The 25751-nt window shown below is 41.6% G+C and overlaps 1 protein-coding gene across 2 annotated transcripts in view; it reads right to left on the bottom strand.

The window, feature by feature from the left end:
- Positions 1 to 11031: 11031 nt before the first annotated feature.
- The window catches only part of LOC119701643, a 36952-nt gene continuing 22232 nt past the window's right edge, over positions 11032 to 25751 (bottom strand). For both annotated transcript variants that reach the window (XR_005257115.1, XR_005257114.1), the window contains exon 10: positions 11032 to 25468. The gene's annotated coding sequence lies outside the window, so the exon portion shown is untranslated. The remainder of the gene's footprint in view (positions 25469 to 25751) is intronic.

Here is a 25751-nt window from a genome sequence, read left to right on the forward strand (position 1 = left end):
TGTACAGGTGGAACAGCCCCACCACGATGCTTCTGCTCATGCTCAGACCACTTCAGCCAAGGTAGACCAGGGCTGGAGTTAGCTGGTGGCTTGCTCTGCGTACAAAGCAAGCTTCAGTTTGGATTTTGAACTTTTACAGGATGCTCCAAGCCTGCTGAGTCCTACATCTGGAGGGAAGCCAACCATACTACATCACAGCCACAGAATATAGTCCTTGGGGAATGCTATACTCCAGGGAAGTCCTCTGAAAGTTCCTCAGGCTCAAGCCCAAATGATCATTCTCCCTTCTCCCACAGATCCAGGGACAGGCATGTTCTAGGTGGACACCACTGCCCACAATACCCATGCGAGTGCCTCATACCCAAGGGAAAGTGAGATACTGACAGAATTTCTACATTTCCTAAAAGTCAGGCACTCATAAATATGTCTGTTTTATATAAAGCATGCATGTAGAGCAGAACTAAAGGAAACAAACTTTAAAGGTGGTAAATCCAGTGCTTCGTTAGTCTTGTTCTCTTTGGAAGACTTAGGACAGCTGGAAAGTTATTTGGATTGTTACCATACAGTTGCTAAGCATTCATAGCGAGGAGGGAAATGTAAACATTGATAGAATGAATAGAATTGCTAGTTTCAGAAACTTATGAATTAAGAAGCAACAATTATTTCAGTTGTAATCCAAGAAGTTTTTAGACAAAAAGCAAAGGGAAGGGCAATCCTAAGACTACCTTCACACATAGAACTTATAGATTACAGTGTGGACACAGATATAAAGTTGCAAAAATGCTTATATCCTCATAGTTTATTGTTCTATAGGAACACTTTCTAGTGATTCAATGTATCATCATATATCTCTAAACGTATGCATGTTTAAGGTTGAATTGGCATAAATATTTCAGCCTAAAATACATTTTTAAAGTTTTCATCCTTGTTCTAACATTCTTACAGGATGTTGTAAAACATTGCATGTAAACCCAGACTTACAGAGACAGGAACACTTAAACCAGCATACCAACCACTGTGTTGCCCCCAGAAATAAGAAATTTACTTATAACTGCAAGCTTCCTTTAGTGCAAAGAGAAAGAGTCATCTACAGCTCTGCCTAGTCCTTATTGGATGCAATGGATAAAGCGCCTCCTTAAAAATAACTTTCAGTTACACTCCGTACCACTGACTCATTTGAGGTACAGTGAAGTAAGTGCAGCTGATAATGAGAAAAAAGGAGAAAATGTGCAAGGTATTTCTTTTACACCTTATACCAGTAAGTGTCGCCAGTAAATCAGTACCAAGAAGAAAGGTTTAAATGGTCAGATCAAGTTTAAAAATGGTCATGCCTTCCCATTACTGCCCTGAATTGCCTTGATTTTTATTTTCTAATGTTTGTGAGTGGATGTATTGTGCCTCTGTGACAAAAGTGAAGTTCAGTGAGAGAATTTCCTGCTTCATAGATAGGTTTTTAACCATGCAAGGCATATGCATGACCTCAATTCTCCATTTCTTGCCTGTTGTGCAACTGAGAGTTTAGCAGCAAAAGGAGTTACAACCTCAGCATTATCTAATACTTGTGCATATTGCATGCGCACATGCTTGGATAAAAATGTTTAGCAGCTGACACAACTTGAAATAAAACACTTCCTCCCCCCCACCCCCTATAATAATTCTTTCACACTGTCTAAAAGAATATTCTTGGCAGGAGGACAGTTTGTCAAAAAATCAGGAGGAGGAAAGGGAAAGGTATGCCAGGAAACACAGACCCTGTCTGTGTTGATGGTGGGATTCTCAATGAGTTCCACAACAGGCTGTGAGTACAACCCATCTCTGAGTCCAACACATATGGATTCTTCTTAACGTTCATGTAAAACCTGGTTACAAAAAGTGGTGACTTTCCAAACAGCTTTGCAGAACCAAATAGAAGCAGTGCTCTTCATCTTGGCGAAGCTCAGTCCAACTGTGTGAATGAGGAAACAGGAGTTTTATTTGCTGCCGTTAATTTGTTCCTGTTAGGCTGACATTGCCACCCTGGTGGGCACCACTTCGCAGGCTGGCCTGTCAGTGGGATTTGGATGGACTTCGGCACTAACGGTGGGATCTGGGAAAAAAAAACACTTTCAGGAACTACACATTTTGTGGCTAAACCATGAGCAGTTCAGGGGTCTTTAGCGGGCAGTGACATCCATACGGGGGGGCTGTAGTGGGCCATGGCAGCCGTATGGGGGAAGACCCTCACAGCTGCCCATTAGGGCTGGCCTCATCGCAGGTGGAGCGTCCGCCCGCTCACCTCTGGGTAAGGAGGACAGTTAAAGCTTAACCAGAGCGGGCTGAGGAGTAGGGACGGCCCTCGCAGCTTCCCTCACCATCTTGCAGGGGTGTGCAGGGCTGGAGGCCACCCTTGCCCAGGCCTGCTGCCTGAGGAGGTAGGCTCGGCGCTGCGGCTGCCACAGGAAGCCCATGCCCTCGGCCTCCTCCGCACGTCCGTCCGGCATGTCCCCAAACGCGCGTCAGGAGCCCGGGCAGCGCTGGGGCTGCTGCTGGCCCCTGCGCGGCAGGCGTGCACCACCAGCACACCATGGATCAGGCCACCACCTGCTCCAGGGAGGCCCACGGCCCTCCCCACCTTCATGGCCTTTGCCAAAATGGGGTAGGAAGTGTCTCTCGGCTCCAAGCCAGGTAAAAGCTTTGAAGCCTGTGGGTTATGGGTGCTGGGTTTGGCCACCCCTTTAGCCGACAGCGTAAGAAACAGCACCGGGTTCAGCACCGCAAGCTGCGCTGCTCCTCCCGCACCAGCCGGATCGCGTCCAGCGCTAGCATCGGTGCGTGGTATATATAAAACCTCACGGAAATTAAGAGGTCCTTCTGCTGAGAGTCATAAAATGTAATCAGTTCCAGTGGGGGTCAAACAACAAAATGCTCCTGGGAATAATTTGGACTTTGTTTCTTCAGTTAACCAGAATGAATCTACTAGTGATTCATATTTCAATGGAGTATAAACCTTGTGCATGTGACCATCCTTTGTTCTAAAATTAAGTCTGTCCCTTCTCTCTCTTTATTTTGTAAACTATGAGTTCATAAGGATTTAGGGAAAGATAAAAGCTCCTGTAAATTGTTATGTTTTCACAGTGTTAGGGAATGCAGAACAGAACTTTCTTGATTTTTTTTAACACATTCTACTCCTAAACCCTACTCTTAGATGTATCATAAGCTTTGCATGCAGACCAGACCATGAACTAGTTTAACTAGAGTTATTTTGGCATCACTTTAGTGGCTGTGCTGAGAACTGTCAGGTGGACACATTGAGAAACAAGGTGTAAACACTACATTAGCACATTAACGCAGGGTTTTAAAGGTGTTTAGTTAAGTAGGAGTAAAAAGGGGTCTAGATGAGCCAGTGAAAGCTTTGTGCATAGACTAGTTTTTCCTTTTGTCTGGATTTGGCTTGTGTAGGAACTTTGCTTAATTCTGTATCAGATGACTGGAGTAAGTATATGCCTGTCCCACCAAAGGAAGATTTGCTTTGAAGTATTTGAAATATGTGTCCAAGTATGTTTCCCTCCTACAGCAGTAGTGAAGATAAAAATCCATCTCTGTTAGCTGACTTACACGCTGTTTCCTTTACACGTAGGTGTAATGTATTAATTCCTTTGACAATCAATAACTATGTATTTCAAGAGAGAATTATTTTCTCCAGGTGAGTATGTTTTAAAGCCTTTGCAAAATGTCTGCAAGGGGAAAAGCTTTGAACTTTGTCTGCAAGGAGGAAAGTGTTAGAACTTCTAAAGAAATTGAATGAAGAGTCCACAGTAAGATGAAAAAGTAGTCAGAAGGATGGAATGTTACCCACATAAAATTTCCCTTGTGTTCATTATGAAAACTGATTATCTTTTCCTAATAAAAATAATATGGATGAGTAAGAGCTGCAATTTTTCTGAAGGGACATGGGCAGAAACTTTAAAGATTAAGTGGTGCTCAGTATGTCGAAACACTGGAGCAGCTGTAAGATCAGAACACAAAGGCCAACAAGAAAATGCAGCACCCAGGAACATAATTAACGTAAAATAAAAGGTGGTTATATGGGTTCCATTGTAGTTGCTATTTAAATAATCCTATCTGAACTGCGCCACTGTACAAAAAAATAATCAAGTCTTGCAGGTTTATGCTTATGCAACTTGAAAACAAAATCTATCAGTTGAACCAGGTCCTTGGCACTACTCCAATAGTTCAAAACAGGTCTAGAGCCAGCTTAACTGTCCCAGCCATAAGTATTTTCACTTCTCCAGAAACAGCTCTGCCATGCATGGGCCTGCTGAGACAGGGTACACTTCCCTACTTCTGAACTCTGACTCCCAGAACGTAGAAACAAAAGGCATGGGAAGCATGGACCTGCTCTGCAGTGTATCTCTGCCACCAGAATGCTCCCCCTGGGCTAAAAACAGCTGATTAATTCTTTAAATAACAAAACAAACTCTAAGATAATTAAACAAAATGTTTGTCATATCTTTCTTCTCCTATCCTCCATTTTGTTTTGTTTTGGTTTGGTTTGGGTTTTTTGTTTTGGTTTGTGTTTTTTAATTCTTCATCTTTGGAGATAGGATAGAATCAGCACTGAGAAACTATTTAATGTCAGCTGATAGGGTTTGGGCATGTTTTCTTTTCCTTGGTCTTTAGTGAATCATCCAAGGTATCATTTTAGAATTCCTGTTGCTTGTTTTATACAAACATGCTCTCAAGCTTCTGTCTGATGAGGAAGTAATGACAATTTGTGGAGTAATAAGAAGGAGTCAACATTTTACAATGTTGAAAATTGTTAATAATCAATATCAAAAAATTTTAATCTGTTAACAGTCATCTACTTGATTTATACATCTGGCTGCCTTACTGTCTCTTCTTTCAGGCTACCTGGAGTCTGCTCTGAGCTGTGTGTCTTTGTACAGTGGTTACTCTGGAAACATGGAGGGAGCAGCTCTCCAAAGCAAGGGGTTGAGCCATTGCTGAAGGCCTGAGCAAGAAGTAGTCCAGGCAGTGCATGTGATTTTCCCAGGCTGATGTGGATGAATTAAGAGCAAAGACACTGCCTTCAGGAGCAAAAAACCCCACCAGCCCCAACAAAAACTCCAACCCTCTGTCTAGCATTTGCCTAGAGCAAGGGGATGGATGGAAATTTTGGTTTTGTGTTCTTGTTGCCTAGAGTTATGTTAAACCTTTGCCCTTTTATAACTAGCAACAAATCCTGGGGCTGACTGTGTATTACTCTGTGTGAGAAGAAAAAAGAAAGAAAAAAAAAAAAAAAGAAAGAGTCATTTGGGGCAGTGAATGGACCTGAGGACCAAGCACAGGGTTTGAGAAGAAGAAATTTCTTAACATCTGTTTATTTAAAAAACTTGAAATGAAGGGATAGAGTTCATACTGCCCTCTTATCCTCCTGATGGACAAATTAATTCAAAAATTCCCATAATAACTTCTTATGCCAGGAAGAAAATGTTATTTTTCCTTTTACAACAATCAGATGTTTAGTGGGAGGAACGCTCAGTGTGGATCTAAGAGATAGATAATGCCAGTTATGAGGAAAAGAGGACTTCACACCCTCAAACTAAACTTGTTTGGTTGCCAGTACAGTAAGCAGCCTGAACAGTGCAGGGACAGGATTATAATAACTTAAAGTGTAGTAGGTAACACATAAACCCCCTTATCTAGAGACACCATAAACTTGTATGGCTCGCTTAGCAAAATGAAATGATGGGTAATGTTCTCCAGACTCGAGCTTGTCTCTTTCTATGTTTGACTGAGAAGGGAACTGATCAAAGACACCTGAGAAAGATGCTGATTTCAGCCTGTTTAAAGCTGCTTCATTGGTGTAAATGATCACATTCTATCCTCTTTTTCTGCAGGTGCATGAAACCCTGGGTCAAAGAAAGATTTTCCTCCATATCCTGTTTTGGAGGGTTAGGTAGCGACAGGGATGAACACATGACAACCAAAAAATTAAAAGTCAACACAGGTACCTGTTTGAAATCACTTTTTCATTGTTTCAACATTCACCTTCTAATTTGCTCCATCTCCTTATCACTTTATGTGCACCTTGTCTCAGAAGATAAGAGAAATGTTACACACCAGATGATTCTGATGACTCCCTATTCTGACACTTTGCAAAGAAAGTGGTGTAGAGATGTTATCTGTACAAGGTGAACTTCACCTTGCCTTTCATCACTCAATTTCAAAAATAATAGATTTATAACATTTCTGTTAATGTTACCCTTTTCAGCTTGGTTTTGGTTTTGTTTTCTTTTATCTCTGAACTTGATACAGTTGCCTAGAACGTATAGTTCCAGAATAGTTTAGATCATAAGAAACAATCAATTGTTAATGTTACTTTAACTGCATCCTTATCAATCAGAAACACAGTTTGGCATTGAACTGTCATATCCAGCTTCACAGCAGTAGTGTACATCAAAAGTTAGTTTGCTCTGATGTTATAAAAAGTTTTCATGGGAGACAGAATTCACAATTCCTTGGGATATTTATAGTATTTAAGAATGCTTTTAAGTCACTTGTAATGGCAGATGCCATTGGGTACTCTGTCAGAAATGGTTTCCTTATTCATAACAAGTAATGCATATTGTAGTACATTTCAAACCAGGCCCACATTAAACTTGGGAGAAAAAATAAAGACCATGTCTGTATGACTGTATAAATTCCATTTGGATCTTGTTAATGCCATGTTGTGATTTTTGTTTTGAATACAGCGCCAAAGAGGGGGTTTTAGCCATTAATTTGATTGTATGGACTTCATGATGGGTTTCATTGGATTACATCTAAAGCTCCAACCCAGGTACCAATGGCACAGGCTAAGTGGTGTTACCATCAGATAGATTATGGGCTTGTTACAACAGAACTAACCTTTGAAAGGCTTGGGCAGCAGGTCTGCAGAGTAAGTCCTGCTCTTCCCAGTGCTGGCTCCCTTCTCCCTTCCACAGGTACCTCCTCCTACCTCTGCTACACAGCCTCTCCCCAGGAGTTGCATTCTCTTCCCCCAGGGTATGTAGCTGTGGATTGCTGCCCCTGCAAACGTTGAGAGGGCTACAGTGCAATCTGGCTTGTATTAGAAAAGCAAGAGGGACTTGAAGGACCACTGGGACCTCAGAAGGGCTGGGATAGCAGTTCTGGAAACTAAACAAGCTCCAGTCACTGGTCCAGAAGGATCCCAGTCATGGAGTTAACTGTTGTCAGTGTGCTGGAAAGACAAAGTTAGAAATTACTAACCTGTAAGTGATAGGATCAATTCACAACACCACAACTCTTCCTAGAACAGGAGCAGGCCACATTCTAACAGAAATTGCCAAGTTTGGTAAGATTTGACATTTCATTCCAGCTTCTCCAGATTAGAAAGCCTGGCTCCCTTGGAAATGCAAGTGGCTTCTCACACAGCATGTGTGAGGCTCCTAGCACTACTACAAGGGTTTTCACCTTCTTCATACAACACATTTTTGTCCTGTATACACTAGTCCCACTTGCTGTCCCCAACCTTACCTTTGCTTCCAGCCCTGATCCCTTCCAGCTTCTGCTCCCCATCATCCAGTCATAATCTTCCCTTTAAATACATATGCTCAGTGGCCAGCTTTTCTTCTAGAATGTCTGTGGCCATTCATTATTCTAAGTTCCACTGTAATTGGCAAGTAACGAGTGATTTCACAGCTGTTGAAAAACTTCCAAGAAAATAAATTTGGAACTTCAGGGGCATGTAGATCAAACTATTTACAGTCACTGTTAAACAGGTTAAAAAATAGGTCAGTCTTCTTTCATTTCTACTCTTTCCTCAGCCATTTAACATCACATGAGAGGATTTTGATTTTGTAAGTTACACAGATCCCTTAATCAGCAGTTCTCCCCCATCTCATAAAAATCAAAGAGTCTGGATTGGGAGCTTCTCACATGTTGAGGCCTCTAGTCCAAACCCCATCTTAAGCACTGTTAATATGATCCACACTGGGAAGATGTAGCTCTGCTGATTTCTGAGGTTTTTTCCTTGGTTTTTTTTTTTTTATTTTTTAAATTTTAATACATTTATGTAGAACTAAGCAGATAAGACTCTGTGTGGTTGCCTCAACATGCCACTTGAGTCAGCCTGGCTTCATCAAAGCACTGAATTGACACCCATCTTAGTTTACAGTTCTACTTGCTGCTGCTGAGTCCTCCCTACCGCAATCATTCCAGAGGCTCATAACTCAACAACCTGTCCTTTTTCCTGTCAACACAGCTTTTCTCTCGAAAATGCTGTTAACCAAACAAATACCTTCAAAGAGGATGAGACTGCTATTGCATGTGTAGCTTTTTTAAAAAGTCAGTCATTTGCTGAGGTGATGAGAATTTGGGGGATTCGGTGTTATAAATACACAGATGTTTACAGTACATGTATGGCTTGCTTGTAGACAAAGTCAGCACTCAGGAGACTTCAGCATATAGATAGAAATGCAAATAGGTGATGTTTAGTTCTGTCCTAGTGAATTATGTACCAGACACAGAGACTGGACTTCTATTTTTGAACAGGTGCTTGAATTCTACACCATTTAAAATGCTGTAGATGAAGCAGGGGCTGAAAAAGGCATATTCTGGTGGCAAAGGGAACCTTTATATTGCTGCTAGCCTACAGTTTTCACTTATTGCCTTTGATAATTCTTGAATTGTATATTAGGTATGGCTTATTCAGGTGTTTCTCAAGGACAATGAATGTTTTGCTTCAGCCAAGTATAAAGGTTACCGAAAGAATGACTCCTAGAAAGTAACAATTAAGTACAGAAATGTAGATTTCATTTACAGGAAACTATTTTTGAGATGTATCATCACGCAGAGAACAGACTTGGGTCAGTATAAGCTAGTTATTAATGGCTTTCTGACGTTAGGCATGGTATAGATCTGAATGTGATTGAGTTAGCAGGAATTCTGCCACTCTTTGGTGACAATGACCTTGAGTCCTGAACTGAAAAATAAGAACATCTTAGTAAGAGAGTACTCTGAATAAATGAAGTAAAATATTAGAAAATTTCAGGATAAATGGGAAGAGCAGACCTCAGGATAAGTAGTTAAAAAGAGATACAGTCATCAAGATCTGATTATTATGCAAAAACTGAGAAGCTCAAAAAATCCTTATTGTTACAGTTACCATTTTTAGTCTTCTGGCCACCTTACTTCTAGGTGATGGCATGATTAACGTAACTACGGAGGCAGCTCCAATTTCTTTTAACTGCTTTACTGTTAGCAATACCATCAGCTCTAGCAGAATCTCTAAGCCTAGTTTTCAGCCTATTAGTACAGGAATAATTTATTTCTCAACTGTTACTTTGAAACATATTGATTTTTCAGTCTACACATGCTTTTACTTGTTTGTGATCTTATCTTACTCAAATTTCAGAACCACACAATTGACTGCTAAGATAAAGAATGCAAAATTATTCACCCAGTTTGGCTTCAGACAAACAAATGGAACTCAACACAAACAAAGAGAGTGGTATCCAAGCATTATTTGCCTGAGTTCTTAATATTTCAATACTTTGTGGAAAAAGCAAGTTGGGTAACAAGCTGTTTTGACTTCACTTCCAGTACACTTTCTGGTTTCTCTAGTCTCCAAAGCCAAGAATCCAGTCTAAAGATGCCACAAAGCTTCAGCATGCTCAAGGCAAGACAGTGCTGTGTTCTTTTTCAATCTTTGTTGCTACACTTTGGAATAAAATAAAAGTTTTGCCATAGTGTATAAAATAAAAGCAGTCTAAGATGTTACCTAAATCCCCTACACTTATTTCATGTGATTCATGCTTAAAGAACCTTGAGTTGGAACTGGTTACATTTGCGTTTTCTTCTGAAACAAGTTCTGAACTTGAAGCCTGTCATTGGAAGCACCCTGCTCTGACAAATTTTCAGCAATCAGAGCTGAAGTCTGATTGAAGTCTCCCCAAAATGGGGCGCCACAGCCACCAGGTCTCTGGTCTTCAACCTGTTGACAAATGGCCTGTGCATAGAGCATCCAGATCATCCATCTCAGTATCAGCTGACACAACTTCCTCAAAGAATAATTGTGATTTTTCTAGGAAAAACTCAACCTTTGCAAGTGCCCATATTAGCATGAGACTGTTGCTTTACGGTTACGTAGGAAATGGGACCAGCTTTGTAGAGAGCAGCCTCTTGCCTGCTCTGGGTTGCTGAACCAGCAGCCTGAAAGCCAAGCTCCCACAGTCCCAGAAATGTCCTGAGAGTCTACAAGCCTAAACTGTGGCACTGTGAAGGACTGTCCTTTTTAGCTGAGTATAATCTTTTTGATTCATTGTCTTCATTTTGTAGCAACTTCTTTGTCTGCATCAGTACCAGGGAGGACAGGACCTGACTTTTGGAACAACTTTTCTCTGTCCCCAGCGGGCCTTGATACTCCTTGCCCATGCTGTGCAAGGCTGGCCTACCCTGCATGTGACAGGATTGCCTGGCAAGAACCACCACCACCTTTCTTTACAGACAGGGCCACTCTTTCAATGCCAACCGAATGGAAAGTGTTTGTCAATTTCTGTTTTCTTGTAACTTCCTCTGCAGAGATCTGGAGAGCACCCGCCTATAAATACTTGCTTAGGGGGTACTTGGGAAACTCCTTTCTTCTACAGGGATCATGTTTTCAAGTCATATTTTACGGAGGGGTAATAAATGACCTGAATTTAATTTTTCTGCATCAGCATCTTAGTCATTCATTCATCTGACCAGGTGAAAAAGCCTCATCACCAAATAAAGGCTGCAGTCTAAAGTGATGGTTTCAGAGAAATCAGGATCCCAAAGCTAAAGGGCTCACAGTGTAATGGAGATAAGCAAACTTTTCCAAATCAAAATAAGTAGTGTAGTGATATCCAACAAATATGATATGCAGATTTGCAAGTCTTACTATAAAAACTTTTCCAGTCAGTTCTGAATGTGTTTCAGACTGGTCTATGAATCAAAAAATATGTATTAAAACAGAGACTAGAATGTGTGACTGAATTCCAATCCAGTCTTTGTCACTGAATTCCAGACATCATAGAATAATTTTCAAGATGTTATTCAAAGCAATGGAATATGTATTTAAAAGCAAGCTTAATCTTGACTGCATTTTGAATGAAAACATTTGGAAATCCATGCTAATGCATTTTTTTATTACATTTTAATTTTTTACAGTATTCAAAAAAGCAGTTGGAAATTAAAGGCTGCAATCCTGCAAATATCACCATTAACTTTAATAAAACATCCAGCACGCTGTTAGGCGCTGCTAAATACCAAGAATTAATGAATGTACATTTTCTTAAAAGTCTTTGCTGAAGCAGTAGAAAACTATGTCACCATTAACAATGAAATCATTCCCATTTTTCAAGATGTTGTTGAAATTATCATGAATTTCTGAATATACACATCAATCAAATCAACCAGCCAAAAAATGAAGCTTCGGGAAAGACCAGACTTTTATTTGACAATATACTGCACGGAAATGCTTAGAGCTCCCTGAAAGGGATGTAAAAGATTTGCTGTGAACAGCTCGCCTTGCTTTTGAGAAGTACAAGAGACAAAGAGTATTCCCAAAAAAAATCACCATGTGTTTCACAGCCCCTAGAGAACACTGAAAAAAGACTTTAGAAATGTTTGTCCAGAGAAAGCACATAGAGAGTTTCAATCAGCTTCAGTAAACCTTCTAATAAGTCTCATTGTATTATTTTAAAGATTATTTTAAAAACATAATCCATAATAGTAATTTACAGTACTGTCATTCCGGAGTAAGAATTACTAATTTCTTGGTGCTGTTAATATCTGTTTGTTAATTGGAGAATAGTGATCAGAGAGAATGTCAGAAATATTTTTTTTATCTTGAGCTTTGCTTAGCTGTCTTTCCTCTTTTGGGTGAAAGAGTAGTGGTAGCATTTCATTCTTTGTCCTCATTACTCCATGAAATTATTATTCTCTGTGTGATTATCTTTCAGTCCAGTTTGTACCTCACTCATGACACAAGGGTGGTAGGAGCATTCTGCCAGAAGGCAAAAGAAAAAAAAGCTATAGAAGGACTATCTAAGTGAAAATGTTTGCAAGTCGAAGGGAGGGCACGTTTAAGTTCACAAAAGAAAATGCTGGTTTCTGTTGTAATGTTGGTTACACAATCACATAAGGTTTTATTTTTAAAAGCAAGTAAAAAAATTATAGTGCATCAGCTCTTTGACTGGTGTAAATCAAGATGGTTTCATTGACTTTGATGGAGCTATGTCGATTTATACCAGATGAGGATTTGGCCTACTGTATGGAGATATTTTTATTTCTCTTCTCACTCTATCAGTTAAAGAAAGGGTAATAATCAGCAAGCTGGAAGCAATTATGCGTGTGTGAGGAGGGGGTAGTTTCATAATAGCTAACTTGATATTATTTCCTGTAAAATGCATCAGGAGACTAAAGCCTGGAGCCTGCTGACCAGTTTGTTTTGTAAAGAAATATTTGTTCAAATCTGTTTATAATAATTTGTCAAATTATGGGCAGATTCAGCTGAAGCACTTGCCTTGCACTGACACCAGAGGCAGCAGTTCTGGCGCTGATCAGGGCACCAAGTGGCACCCATGAGGGAAGACCCAGGAAAAATTTGGCTTTCACTTGCATCTGCGTAAATCTGGAATAATTCTTCCAAAATCAGTGGAAATATTTTCTATTTACAAGTGTGCCTAAAAGCAAAATTTGGCACCATCTTCAACTGAGCATTTATAAGCTGTTTCTGGCAACAAATAAGGATGGGGGAGGGGAAGATTATTCATTGCAGATGCTTTGTAAGATTACCAGAGGCTTTCTGGTGACAATAAAGTCTACTAACATAGCCACTTTTGGAAAATGCTCTTGAAAATGTGATTTGAGGGAGTTTCCTGTTATCCTTTAATTCTTACATCATTTCATGGTGGTAAAAAAATACTAACCAAGACCTCAAGTGAAATTACTTAAATTGTTCTCCTTACTGTGGTGAGGCAAATGAGTCCCAACCTGCAATACCAAGTGGACTAAAGCAATTCATGACAAGCTAGGATTTCTAAGAAACCATCCTGGATGAATGCATTTCATAAGGTGCAGTTTAATTATTGTTAAGCAGTCACACATTGACAAGGGAGCTGAAGACAAAATAATCACAACTAAAATAAACTGAAAGATTTATGAATTTATTTTTAAGTTACAATGCAGATTATTGTAAAGTACCAACATTAGCACTATAAACACTAAAGTATACCAACCAGCTTTTGCAATATAGTTCATTCAGCTGATCTCTTTGCTCTCAGGAATGATTTAATTTTTTGTAATGTTTTTCTGATGTTTTAACTGAAGAATATAAATAAAGTGACTGCCTGCCCTGGTAGGGTGAACATAGTTACATCAGGCTAACGGTACTTTTAGCACTATAGCTCATACCCACATAACTACCTCTTTCTGAACTGATCTACAGGTAAATGAATCCCAAACCAGCATGTAGGTGAACCCTTAAGCAATAGCAGACAACTCATAAAAGAGTGGAAAATATGCAGTTCAGAAATTATTATGCATAAATGCAGCTCTTGCCCGGACTGGGGAGAGCCCCGAGGAGCCCTTCATCCCTGCACCCGCCCTCTCCAGCCCTCCCTGCTGTGCTCCCTGGGAAAGGGCAGGCAGCCTATTCATCAGGCCCTGGACTTTGATTTCAAGTATGTATATGTCTACCATTTCCTGGATCCTTTTGAACCAAGGAAGAAGCAGAAAATTTCCTGGGAAAATTTGCTTATTTTGGGCTTCTTTTTTTAATAGCTTAAATGCAACCACCTTAAAACCAAAACAAGGCATCGTTTCAGCTAGGGCAGGTGATGGCATTGTGACATTGAATTTAGATCCACCTTCCTGTAGTGAATATGGAACTTTACCTATAAAGTGCTGCCTGGTTTATTCTGTGTGATGCTGCAATGCATCTTTCACTAATTTTCTTAGTCAGCTTTTCAGCTATGCATGGAAATTAATGGGGTGGTTTTCCCCAGAAAGTTTCAAATGTATATGCTGTTCTACACTGAAAAATACAACTGCAAGGTCATTGTCATCTTTTCTAGTGAGAACACAGAATAGAAAAATAAATGAAATAATGTAACCAGCAGCTGCACTGATTGACTGAATTTCCATGATTATGTCTGTGTACATAGGGGCATGTGTTATATGTATAAATGAATTATTCTGTTTTTTATAAATGCATGCACTCAATTGTTTTTACTATTTAATATATTGCACAAAATATAACTGCTTACAGATAGTGTTCCTAAAATCAATACCACAAAATCAATTCACACTAAGAATAATTTTAAAGGATGAGAAAACTTTGATTATTTTTCTGCTTAGGTTTCAGATCTTTACAGGAGGGGAAAAAAAAAAAAGATTAAAAGATCTCTTTCAAACCTGGTGTGTGCTGTAAAGATGAAGTTCCAGCTAATTTTGATGTGGACAGAGGTTACAACTGAAGTCAGGAATAGAGAGAAGATTAAATTCTAAACCATGACCCTGTTTTCATAGCAACGTATTAAGGAAACCAACTAGAATGACACACCTAAACCAAAGCATTTCTAAGTAAGGCGTCTGTCAGATTTTTCCATGAGGTATAGGCAGTTTATGACGTACTGTGACGGTCAGATTTCTGCATTTTAGTGTTGCTCAGCTTTCACAGTAAGAGTGGTCTAAAGCCTGAAGATTAATTTCAGAGATAAACTGAACAGTAGCCAGGAAAAAGGTTAATATCACAGTAGTAACAGGTTTATTTGTGTCAGCTAACTTGAGAAAAGACTAGAAGAGGTGATCATTAGATCAAGTGAAGCCTGAATGTATGAATGAATTTGAGTTTGGTGTTAAACTACATAGAGGGTCAGGTACTACACCAATATCTAATCCTGTACATACTACTGGAGTTGGTGCTTAGCACAGCAGAACTTCAGGCTGTAAGCAGAAGTTCTCATGGGGAATATCTGTGGCATGCACTGCATCCCTGTTTTCTCCTGATCAGGGACCCAGATAATCCTGTCACCAGCCAGAACTGAAGTCTGCTGAGAGATCTCTAAAAGCCACCTCTTGAGGTCCTGCAGGAACCACTGCTAATCACTTGAGGCTTTGTTTACTTGCTGTTACCCAGATGCAGAAGAGAAGTGACCCAAGCACCAGCTGAACCCCCTAGCCAGAAGGGATTTGGGTAAAAACTGGCAAAAGTACGAGATTTCCCTTCCAAGTGCTCTAGCCTGACCTGAGAATAAATATTAATCATATCTTTACTGTCTAAAATAGAGTTCAGCTATTTTGAGGTACATATTTAAGGTTATGGAGGCCTCACAAAGTGTTTTTGGGGTTGTTTTTTCATCGGTTAGTTAGATTTGGTTGATTTTTTTATTTTTTTTTTAAACTACACATGTAATTAACTGGTTTACCAGTTAGAAATAAATCTTTTCAAGCTAGAGACATCCACCTCTTTACAGTCATCATGTTCCCTTAGGTATTATGAAGAGTGAAACAAATAGGGCTGGAAGGGATCTCTGAGGATCATTCAAACACAGGCTGAAATAGCAAAGATCAAATTGCTGGAATATTTTCTTTCATATTATCTGTTTCTAGTGTGCAGCCTGAATCTGACTCTACTACAAGGTTTTACAAAAAGAATTACTGTGGGACTTAAGAGTTCCATGGGAAGAAATGCAAACAGAAGTGGAAGTGACAGAATGACTTCTAAAATGTTGTTGCCCAGCTTGACCTCCAATTGAGTATCAATTTAGGAGAACTTTTAATTAAAAAAAATTAATTTGATTAGTCTGGTTAGTCCTGAAATCTAAGAAGCTAGTGTCAAGGCCCATAGAGCCTGAGACCAAGTACAGTCTAATTGCCAGGATGGAATTTTTAAATTACTACAAATAAGAGTACTGGGGGGAAACTGTCATGATTCAGAATTCAGAAACCACATCCTCCCTATTTTCTGCCCATCCCACTCAGCCTCTGAGAGGGAGTGTTCAGAGTGGAGTAAGTGAAGGCAGATAACCACAACCCCAATCTGCTGTCATCCTCAGACAGCAGAATGTCCAATGATGTGCCTTCTGCTTACCAAAGACAAATGATCCAATCAAAGAGGGTTTAAGTAACCTCACTTGTCAACAAGTGCCTTCAATATAATTACTTGTAGTTGGCCTTTTGACAACAGGCAAAATTTCAATTAGCTTTTTAGCACATTTCTGCCATGTCTCCACTTAGAAAACTCAAGATGAATCACCTAAAATGTGTACAATTTAAGACATCTTAAACTCTACATAGATCCTCTCACTCAAGAGCAAAGGGTCTGCAAAACTCTAACATATCTCCCCTTCTTAAGGTATCATAGTCACAAAATATGAATCTCTTTCGCCAAGTAGCAGAGCAGGATTTGAGTATTTGCAAGGGATATTCTCATTTACAGCTTGGTGTTTTTGCACAGGCTCACCATTATTATTGGCTTAAGACAAAACCCTGGGCTGTGAACAGGAAGGGATGAGGTGTGTTACCCACCTTGCTCCACTCTGCAGGGAAGAGCAGCAAGCTGCCTATGCTGCTGCACTGGACTGCTTGGCTAGATTTGGCAGAGGTGCTTATCCAAGTTTTTGGTTCATTATGAGCAGATCCTACTAAGTAGCATCAAACTAAAGCCGCTTGATTTGAACTGGAAACCTCCATCTTGGGACTGAATGCATTTTAAAGGCCTGACAGATGGGCTCTGCCGAACTGAACAGCAGCAATCTGTAATGCTTTAGCTCCCCCGTGTCTGCTGTGCCCTCTCCCAATGCCGTCTGTCCAGCAGAAGGGGAAACAAGCAGATGCTGAGAAGGGCGATTTCTGCATGGGGTCTGTGCAGGCTGAGGCAGCAAGACCCCGCTTTGGCCACTGCTAGGGCAAGGACCCCGGCAGGGAGGTGGGGGAGATGGCAGGCAGACAATGTGTAACCATCACTGCTAAGCCTGACAAGGTTCCACCAGGATGTCTCACACTTAGCTGATTTGCCAAAACCTGCTGCAGCTGCCTCGTGTGGCACCTTGTTCACACGCATAATAATCTGACCACAGTCAAAGTTTTTGCTTAAAGCAAAGAATAACAGAGTGCTGGTGCAGTGCAAGAGGAGAGCAGAATGTGTTTTAAAGCCTTTTCACAGCTTTGATCTGAAACCTTTTGGTTTCCAGTTAAACCCATTTTGCTCTGCCAGCAGCAATCCTCACAGGAACACAAACAAGGGCCCCATCTCCTCCCTCTTGCAACACTCACACCCTCTGCGTCTGGGCTTATCTGCCAAATTTCATGCATCTCTGTGTCTGGCACCTATGCAAATTAAACAATCTGTATCTAATGTATACATTGTCATAAATATGGCTTCTGAAAAAAACACTGGTAAGGGTGGTTAAAAGTATTAGGCTGAGCCTTGGCTTTGCAGGGAGAGCTCCTTCAAAGACCAGGGTCTGAGTGCAGTGGAGATGGGAAAGAGCCTTCTTGAGAGCCAGTCTGGAAAGCCTTTCACTGGAAAACACAGGTAGCAGGTGCATCCAGTGGTTCTTATGGGTCTCTTCCAGCTCAGGATCTTCTCTGGCTAATGAGCATAGCAGTGGAAGACCAGAACTTTAGAGAGCTGTTCCCCATGGAAGGAGTGTTGACTGCTATCCCACGCTACACACTCATCAGGTGCTGCTAAGTCTTCCGCTGGCTCCTTGCTCACTCTTCCCCCTAATCCACCTCTTCCTCTTCATTGGATGCCCAGTGCCCTAAAGCTGTCCTGGGCATGGGGAGCACACAGAGGAGAAAGGGATGGCCGTCCATCAGCTGTGCATCACCCCAGCTCCCAGGGACAGATACGTAGACTCCTTGCCTGGAGCAATCTTCCCCTAATTCTTTCAGAACAAGCCCTCCTGCTCCTGATTTCTCCTACTTTTCCTCTTGCCTTGCCCCTTCCCCACCTCACAGGAAGACTGGTTGGGAACCAATATCCAGGTGAACCAGTTTGGGCAGAAAGAGATCCCAGTCTATTGACCTCTGTATTCCAACTTCCCTCACCAAGGGGTGAGGTAATTGGATAGCTCATATACATTTCTGAAAACGTTGTAGGAAGAGTAAAGGAAACATGACTGGGAGAGGTGGGATGGTTCTGCAAGGCAGGGGAGAGAAAACAGTCCAGGTCATGCCGGAAGCAAAGTGGGAATTTATGGGGAGAAGTCCTCACTCACTTAGCAAACCCAATGGCTGCAGCAACAGACAGATGGCTGCTCAGGGCTGGGAGTGATGGAAAGGGCTCAGGTGTGGTGCAGTGCTAGACAGGGCTTAGTACTAGGCTGAGGTCATTGCGGGGTCTGGAGGCTTTACCTCCTCTCTGGGGCACCAAGCAGTGTATGACTGCTTTTCCCACCAGACAGTCACCAGGCTGCTCTGGTGATGCTGAGAAGTTTGCACCCAGACAGTCACCAGGCTGCTCTGGTGATGCTGAGAAGTTTGCACCTTGTTTCTCCTGTGCTGTGATCACAGCAGTAAGGTTGAGTCCATTCCCATGCACTGGAAATACTTGTTTTGGAGCCTAGAGATCTCTGACAGTTAATTTAGGCTGTGAGCAGGGATGTCATCCACACATACAGGATGTTTGTCTGCTCTCCTCTCCCTCTCTGTCAAGGTGCTTCATTACTATTAAGGCCTTCATGGGGAGGGGACAGAATTAGTTTCTGACCAGCTCTGTCTTCTCCACTCCCTCCATGCCCTTTGCAGCCACTTGCAGGAAGGAAGAAGGAATAATCCCAAGTCTGGATACCATATCACTGTAGCTACAAGACACTGAAATAAATCCTTATTACTGAAAGGCCATTAGCTCTGGGTCGGCTTCTCAGTAAAATACGTCTTTCTAGATACTAAATACTCATCCCTATTATCTGTGAGAGCTAAACCATATGCACAGTTATGATTACATGTGGGTGCTGCAACTAACTTCTGTTAATTCAGAGCAGGACTATCAACTCAAAGCAGTAAGTGGCAAGAACATCCTTCTGTTATGAGATTTTCAGGGTGGCATCAACTGTTTTGCATGCAAAGTTTGGGTGAAACAACTGACCAGGAAAGAAAACCCCACTAAACAAAACCAAACACAAAAACAAGAGACAAAACTAGGAAGAGAAAATGTATGCAGTGTTGGAGTTTATATCATACATGTATTGTAAAAGAGGATCAGTTCGAAAGGGATTGGGAAATTTCACAGAAACCATCTTGTTATCTATTTAAGTAAAACCAGACCTAATTATCAGGCTGTGCTCAGTCATGCTGTTCCTGTTAGCACAGCCCTCTCAGAAAGTGAACAAAAATCATGTAACTTTAGGGTTCCTCTTACCTGCAGAAAAATCTGAGGATAGAAAGAAAGAGAATAGTAGCCTTAAGAGGTACTTTCAGCCTTCTAGATATTAGCTGGTAGTAGAGACCACAGGACTGCAAACCAGATCATGTTTGGCTATTCTGCAAGTTAAAGTATTACTTAATCAGAGCAAGCAAAGTAATACAGATAATGCAGAAATTCAAAGGTACCTTAAATCCATTTTTGTACTTTCTCTCTCAGCCCATATCTTTGGCTGTAGCTCAGGGTCTGAGCATCTGTGCATAAACTGGTTTAAAGATCCATCTTCACAAAACTTGATGGTCAGAGCTGAAGGTGGAGGGCCAATACTCAGATGATGAGAAATGGAGGAAATTCAGTGAAGTCCTGCACACACAGAGTTACACTGGCAGGAAGCCAAACCAGCCCCACCCCTCTTTAATTTTATCTAACAATTCCCATGCTCAGGACCATCTAATGGATCGTGGTGGCTCTTAAATTGTGTCAGCTTTGTACTGCAGAGATACTTCAATTCACTCTGTTACCTGATGGGAAGGGATGAGAGGCTTGCAGCAACCTCATTTGCTGGTGCCAGCCTTCTGGCACCTAGGCTAGCAGGTCTCCCATTTCCATGCAGGCCCGAAGCACTGGTTCCAGGGCAGCACTGCAGCAAACCTCACTGCAGCAAACCTCACGCACCAGCATCTGAGTCACGGCACGGACCAGAACACAGACTGCAAACCTCTGCGCATGAGCTGAGGCTCCTCTCCAAAGCTGTCACTCATCAGGAAGTATTAAGCAAGAGCCAGGGGAGTCAGAGTTAGAAAACAACCCTCTAAAATAAGCAGAGTGTAGCAAAGCTGGCAGCAACCACAGAGAGGCCAAGAGGCTGGATAACACCAGTGCATAAAAAGAGCTGAAAAGGAAAGAACTGGAACCATGCAGCAGCAGCATGAAGTGGCCTGAAAGCTGGATCTACAGCATCATACAGAAGATGCTGTACTCAGAGTCTGCATGAAAAAAAAAAAAATACAGCTGAAAGGTAACTTCCCAGCTATATTCTCCAGCTGAGCGTGTGCAAGTAAAATGGCAGAGGTAGCACCAGAAGCTGGTATTAACACCATCACAGCTAAATGTCAGAAATAGCCTAGAGAGGGAACTTCATTCTGCAAAATGCATAGCTGTGAAATCCACCGACAAAACTGATGTCTGCTTCTATTAGTACCACACAGCAGCTTGACCTAAATAGTAATTTCTGTTTGGCATTGAAAGACAAACAGGAATAAGGTCCAAAATATGAGTCATTAAAAATAAATAAAGGCCAACAACATGTACTCCTCAATCAGCCCCTTACCAAAAGGGGGCCAAAAGCTGTACATATTTTGGATTCTTCCACAGCAAATCTTACTGCCACCTCAGAATTTTTGGCTGACGCCTTGATGACACTGAAGTAGAGAGTCAGTCTATGACACAGAGATTTTAAATAGACAGTGGTGGTCCTTACTAATTTCAGTAAGTGCATTAAGAAACACAGACTCACAGTATTGCAACACCACATGTTGTGCTCACACATGCGGCAGTTTTGACTATAAAATCCTTGAATGCTTGGCAACCCCCTCATTGCCTGGCTCTGGTTTGGATTTTTTTGCTGATGACCTTTTGGGTTATTGCCCTGGCAAGAATGGAGAGCTGACAATGACCTAGCAGTCACTGGTTCAGTCTTTCCAACACACACAAGTGGGAAAGAACCAGTGGAAATGCCCGATGCTCCTGTGTAGACCTCTGAGAGTGACACCCCTAGTGCATATATGTAGCACAGTAGTTCAAGACTACTTGAGCTTACTAGCTCAAATAATTTTTTCCCTAATAGCCACAGCTCCTAACTGAAATGTACTTACTATTCAAAATGCTTTCAAAATTACAAAGCTGATGTACTTATTTACTTACATCCTCAGCATGTACACCTTACACAGGCCTGAAAAAAAACATGTAGGCATCTGTGATCTCTAGTAGAGAATACTGCTTCTCAGCATCCAACCCTAGCTAGTTGGCAAGCGCTTCCACAACATCATGCTTAGTGTCATTTTAAGATGCTAAGCCTGATGTTAACTTTCTGTTTAGCTTACTATTAAAATTAATAATTTTTTCTTTGTTAGTTTCTTTGTTGAAGCAGTTGGAAGCAGGCAGCTCCACCCAAATTCTTCATTACACCAGTGCCCTTAAAATGTTTATCTGTGTGTCAGCTTGGTGCTTGTGTCTTAAATTGTTTTGCCAGGAAGCCATCAGTGATGTTCTGTTCCCCTCCCTTACTCCCCCCAGTAAATTGTGTACTACTTCTTAATGTCATTTTTAAAATAGAGATTATTTATTTTAACAGCTATGTATTTTCATGCTCCCAATTTTAAGTCCCTAAAAATACAGACCACAAAAAGTGCACTCAGCAATCCTACAGCAGACAATGTGTGTACAATTACCTCATTTACACAATTACAATAACCACACAAAATTCAATGCCCCATCTGGAAGATAGGAAATATTATTTCCTTTCTTTTACCTTTGTCTGCATACATAGCTGACTCTCGAGGATAAGCAGAGTCTCATTATGTTGGCGGATATATACACACACATACACAATACATATGCTCACACAATACTGCAGGTAATTGGGGCCTGATTTCTGTCGAGGCTGCTAGCAACTCTGGTAAATTATTGTACTGCAAATTTTGGCATGAAATCTCCTGCCAACTTTGCCCATCCTTGCTATTTCCAGCTCAGGCTGACAGGTTTTGCTGGCTGCCTTCCCTGCTTGTGTAAACCCCAGGAAGCGCAGCTGAGCAAAGATGCAGAACCTTCCCTCTCCCCCACCTGCCCCATAGGTGTTTGGTGGGGCTTGAGCCAGGTGATGGAAAGCAAGCCATGACAGCCACTTTCACAGAGAGTGGGGCAGATCAGGAGAACCTGGACCTCTGATGCACCCTGTGATGAAGAATGAAAACTTGTTTTCTTCTCCTGTCCCACCAAGTGGAAGGAGAGGCATCTCCTGATAAGCATGAATGCAAAAATCCCCAAGACAGGGTCTCCAGGTAGTAGTACCACAACTGTGGGAGGAGCTGGGAAATCCACAGAGGCCATGCAGAAGAAAAAAAGGGGGAAAGCAAATGCTTAGTACAAAAGACTTACAAATAATAATGAACTTCTGGGTTTGGGGTTTTAATATCTCTTTGTTGGATGGGGAGGACACCAGCATGTGTTCACAGAGAGAACTCCTACATTACAAGCTACAAGGGAGGTTATCAGTTCTAACTAAGCCTTCCAGCATACTGCTACCTTGTTCCTGTTGGAAAAGACTCACCCCTAGGGTGACACAAACATGTCAATTTTTTAAGATATACACGCTGCACAGAGTTTCTGTGAAGGAATTTAAAAAACATGTGCACTTAAGCATGATGTGCCATCTCTCTTCCTCCCCTAAAACACTGTGCCACATTAATCTGCTCTCAAATAATGAATGAGTGGAAGTATAGACATTTCCGGAAGCATTTAACATGAGTTTGTTGGAAAAGCAGCACTGCCGCCTTCTCCCACTTATTTCTACAAATACAACTCCCTCTGCTGCAGAGGGCTTGTGACAGCCCAAGGGCATATGAGAGGCCATTTGTTAAAATGCTGGCAAAGAGTACTGGCATTGTGCATGTCAACTCCTGTTTTACCAAGGGTGGGCAGGGGACAGCCAGAGCCTGAGTCTGTTGTGAGGCCTCAGAGATGAGATGGAGCAGGGTCTGCTCTTCACTGGAGTCTCCACCAGGAATTCCTGGAGAGTACAAAGCAACCCCTTAAAAATGTTTCTGTCATTATTGCAGCCTGCAGCGAGTCCTAGAAGCTGCTCAGCTGAAGTTACTGGTCACATTTACTATTGTTGTCTTCTAGTAACAGAGAAAACATGCAGGCTGCAGCCACACTCAAGCACAGCTCCTGCCTGCTGCACCATGGCTGGTCCTGGCAATGGCAACAGCGAGAGAAAAGACAGCTGAGAAGAGACAAGAGACAGAAGAAACCTAGGAAAGAGAGGAGGATACAGATGGTGAGGAATGAAGGAGCTGGATTTTGGTTTTTTCAAGCTTGCTCCACTGTCAAGTTTTCCTAAGCATGGGCCATTAGCCCCTTCCAGTATTGCTTACTGTGAAAAAAGGCACATGGAAAATGACACACCTTTGAGAGTCAGGCTGTTCTCACTAGGCATTTGGTGATTTTTTTAAAACAGTCTCAACTAGATATTTGCAACATTTCCTGTCTGCAAAGTGAATCTATCATTCTTATAGCTTGACTTTTTTTGTGCTACTACAGTGGATCCAGAGTATTTTTTCTCTTCTTTTACTATTAGAGAGTACTTCTTTTACTACTACTAGTTCTTGATGGGTTCAAATTTCAGATGGCTCTTTCTGCAGAAACCAGGGTACTGCATGGGAAGTTATGCTCCTGGGAAATAGCAGAGCTGCTTTCCATGTGTGACAGGAACTCCTGGCGATTATAAGTGCTGCAGGTATGCATCTCCCTCATTAATTTTTTAATCGCCCTCATTTTTTTCTAATTCAGGCCTACAAAAGTGAAATTTTGTGATTTACAAGCTGTTCATGACCACAGTGTACTGCTGCTGTCGCTGGGGTTGGGACCTCTGTCAGGCCATACAGAGCTGTGTTTCACAGGCAGTGGCAGCACACAGCAGCTGTGCAGCCCCAGAGCTGTGCGGGGCAGTGAGGGCTGGCAGCTTGTGGCAGCCACCGTGACATCTCCAGCAGCTGTCACAGGGCTGCCCTGCACGCAGGCCCAAAAATCTGGGTGCCAGATACTCCCCTCTCCCTTCCTCCCAACACCAGGGGCCAGCTAACAGCAAGGGCAGTGTAAAAACAGAGCTCTAGGAAACAATTATTTTTGCATTTTCAACATTGTTCTGTGGTTAATCTGTGCTTCTTTTTCAATGCTGTCAGGTGAAGGAAAGAGCCAGAAAGTATCTCAGAGAGGTACTGGTATTATCTTTGCCTTTCAGGTTTTTTAAATTAGGTCACTTTAAAAAGAAGAGCTCAACTGCTTAACATTTTTATATGACAATCTCAAAACAACTGATACTCAATTAATTCACAACCTTGCTCCGCTTTTGGATTTATTGTTCTTATTTTCACTGTAGACACCAATGAAAAGTTCAATCACTGGCCAAATACCAGACAATTCAGCAGTAGAAGAACTAAGAACAAGGACTCAACATGCTGAATATACTCTGGCAACTTCCTCAAGCTTAACAAGCAAAACTTTAGTTGAGGCAATGCACACACTCTTGGGGGGATTTCAGCTGACATCTGAGGTCTTCTGAGCCTGCACAGGGAAGACTGATTTGCTCCCTTTCACACGAGGTTTTGCAAACTACATCACAATTTACCTTTGCTGCCTGTGTGTGTGGGAATGTATAACAGCGCTGAAAGGGGCCAGCTGGAAAAGAGACAATTACTACCTTACTGACAGACTCGTTGTTTCTAGCTCTTCAGTAGGTGGGTTAGGCAGCTCATAAGATCCTAAAGAATGGTCCTGTGATCTCTGGCCCTATGAAGTCAAGTTAGGAAGAGGCTTCTAAAAGGACAGAGGAGATACCTCTCTTAATATGAGTTTGATAAAACCAAACTGAATTACCACCACGTCTTCTCAGTGAATGTGTCAATGTGAGGGTTTTAACTGAGGACCCATCAAGGGCAGGAGAGGAAAACATACATTTCAGCAGCTTGAACTCACCTCTTGAGTTTCTCCTGATGTCTAAAAAAGACAGGGGGAGCTTCCCTTTTGCACCCTCTGCTGCATATGAGCTCCAGATGCGTGCATGCTATTTTCAGTCAGAGGATACAGATGTCATTAAATATGCTGGTGATCTGCTCCAGTCTATTGAAATTTTTTTAATCTGAGATCAACACCCAAAAAAAGTATTTGAAGACTCAGCATGAAGAGGAGAAACAACTGCAATGAAAGTTGTTGTAGTTCCCATATTACCAAAACAAGGTGCAGGGCACAGATCATTCCCAGTACCACGAGCCCCAAGTCCTGACAATCGATTCAGGAGATCTTTCAGGACCTCTGGAAAAAGTAAAAAACATTCCAACATGGTGTTTTCTTCTCACATGGTAGTAGGGTTATGAAGTAGCTTTTTATGACCTATTCAGTTTTCCTTTTATAGCAGCCTATTTATATACTCCAATTCAGTCACAGCTTCCACTGTACTGATTACTACAGTGCTCATTTCCTCATTCTGAACTGTGCATTAATTTCTTTTCTTCATTTTTATTCTTCCCTTGTTAGATCTGTTAGCCTTGCATTACCCCTCCACGCTGTTGCTTAGCGTCTCCTGGGCTTCTTTTCT

The sequence above is a fragment of the Motacilla alba genome, chromosome 5 (assembly GCF_015832195.1).
Source record: "Motacilla alba alba isolate MOTALB_02 chromosome 5, Motacilla_alba_V1.0_pri, whole genome shotgun sequence".
Taxonomy (NCBI): Eukaryota; Metazoa; Chordata; class Aves; order Passeriformes; family Motacillidae; genus Motacilla; species Motacilla alba.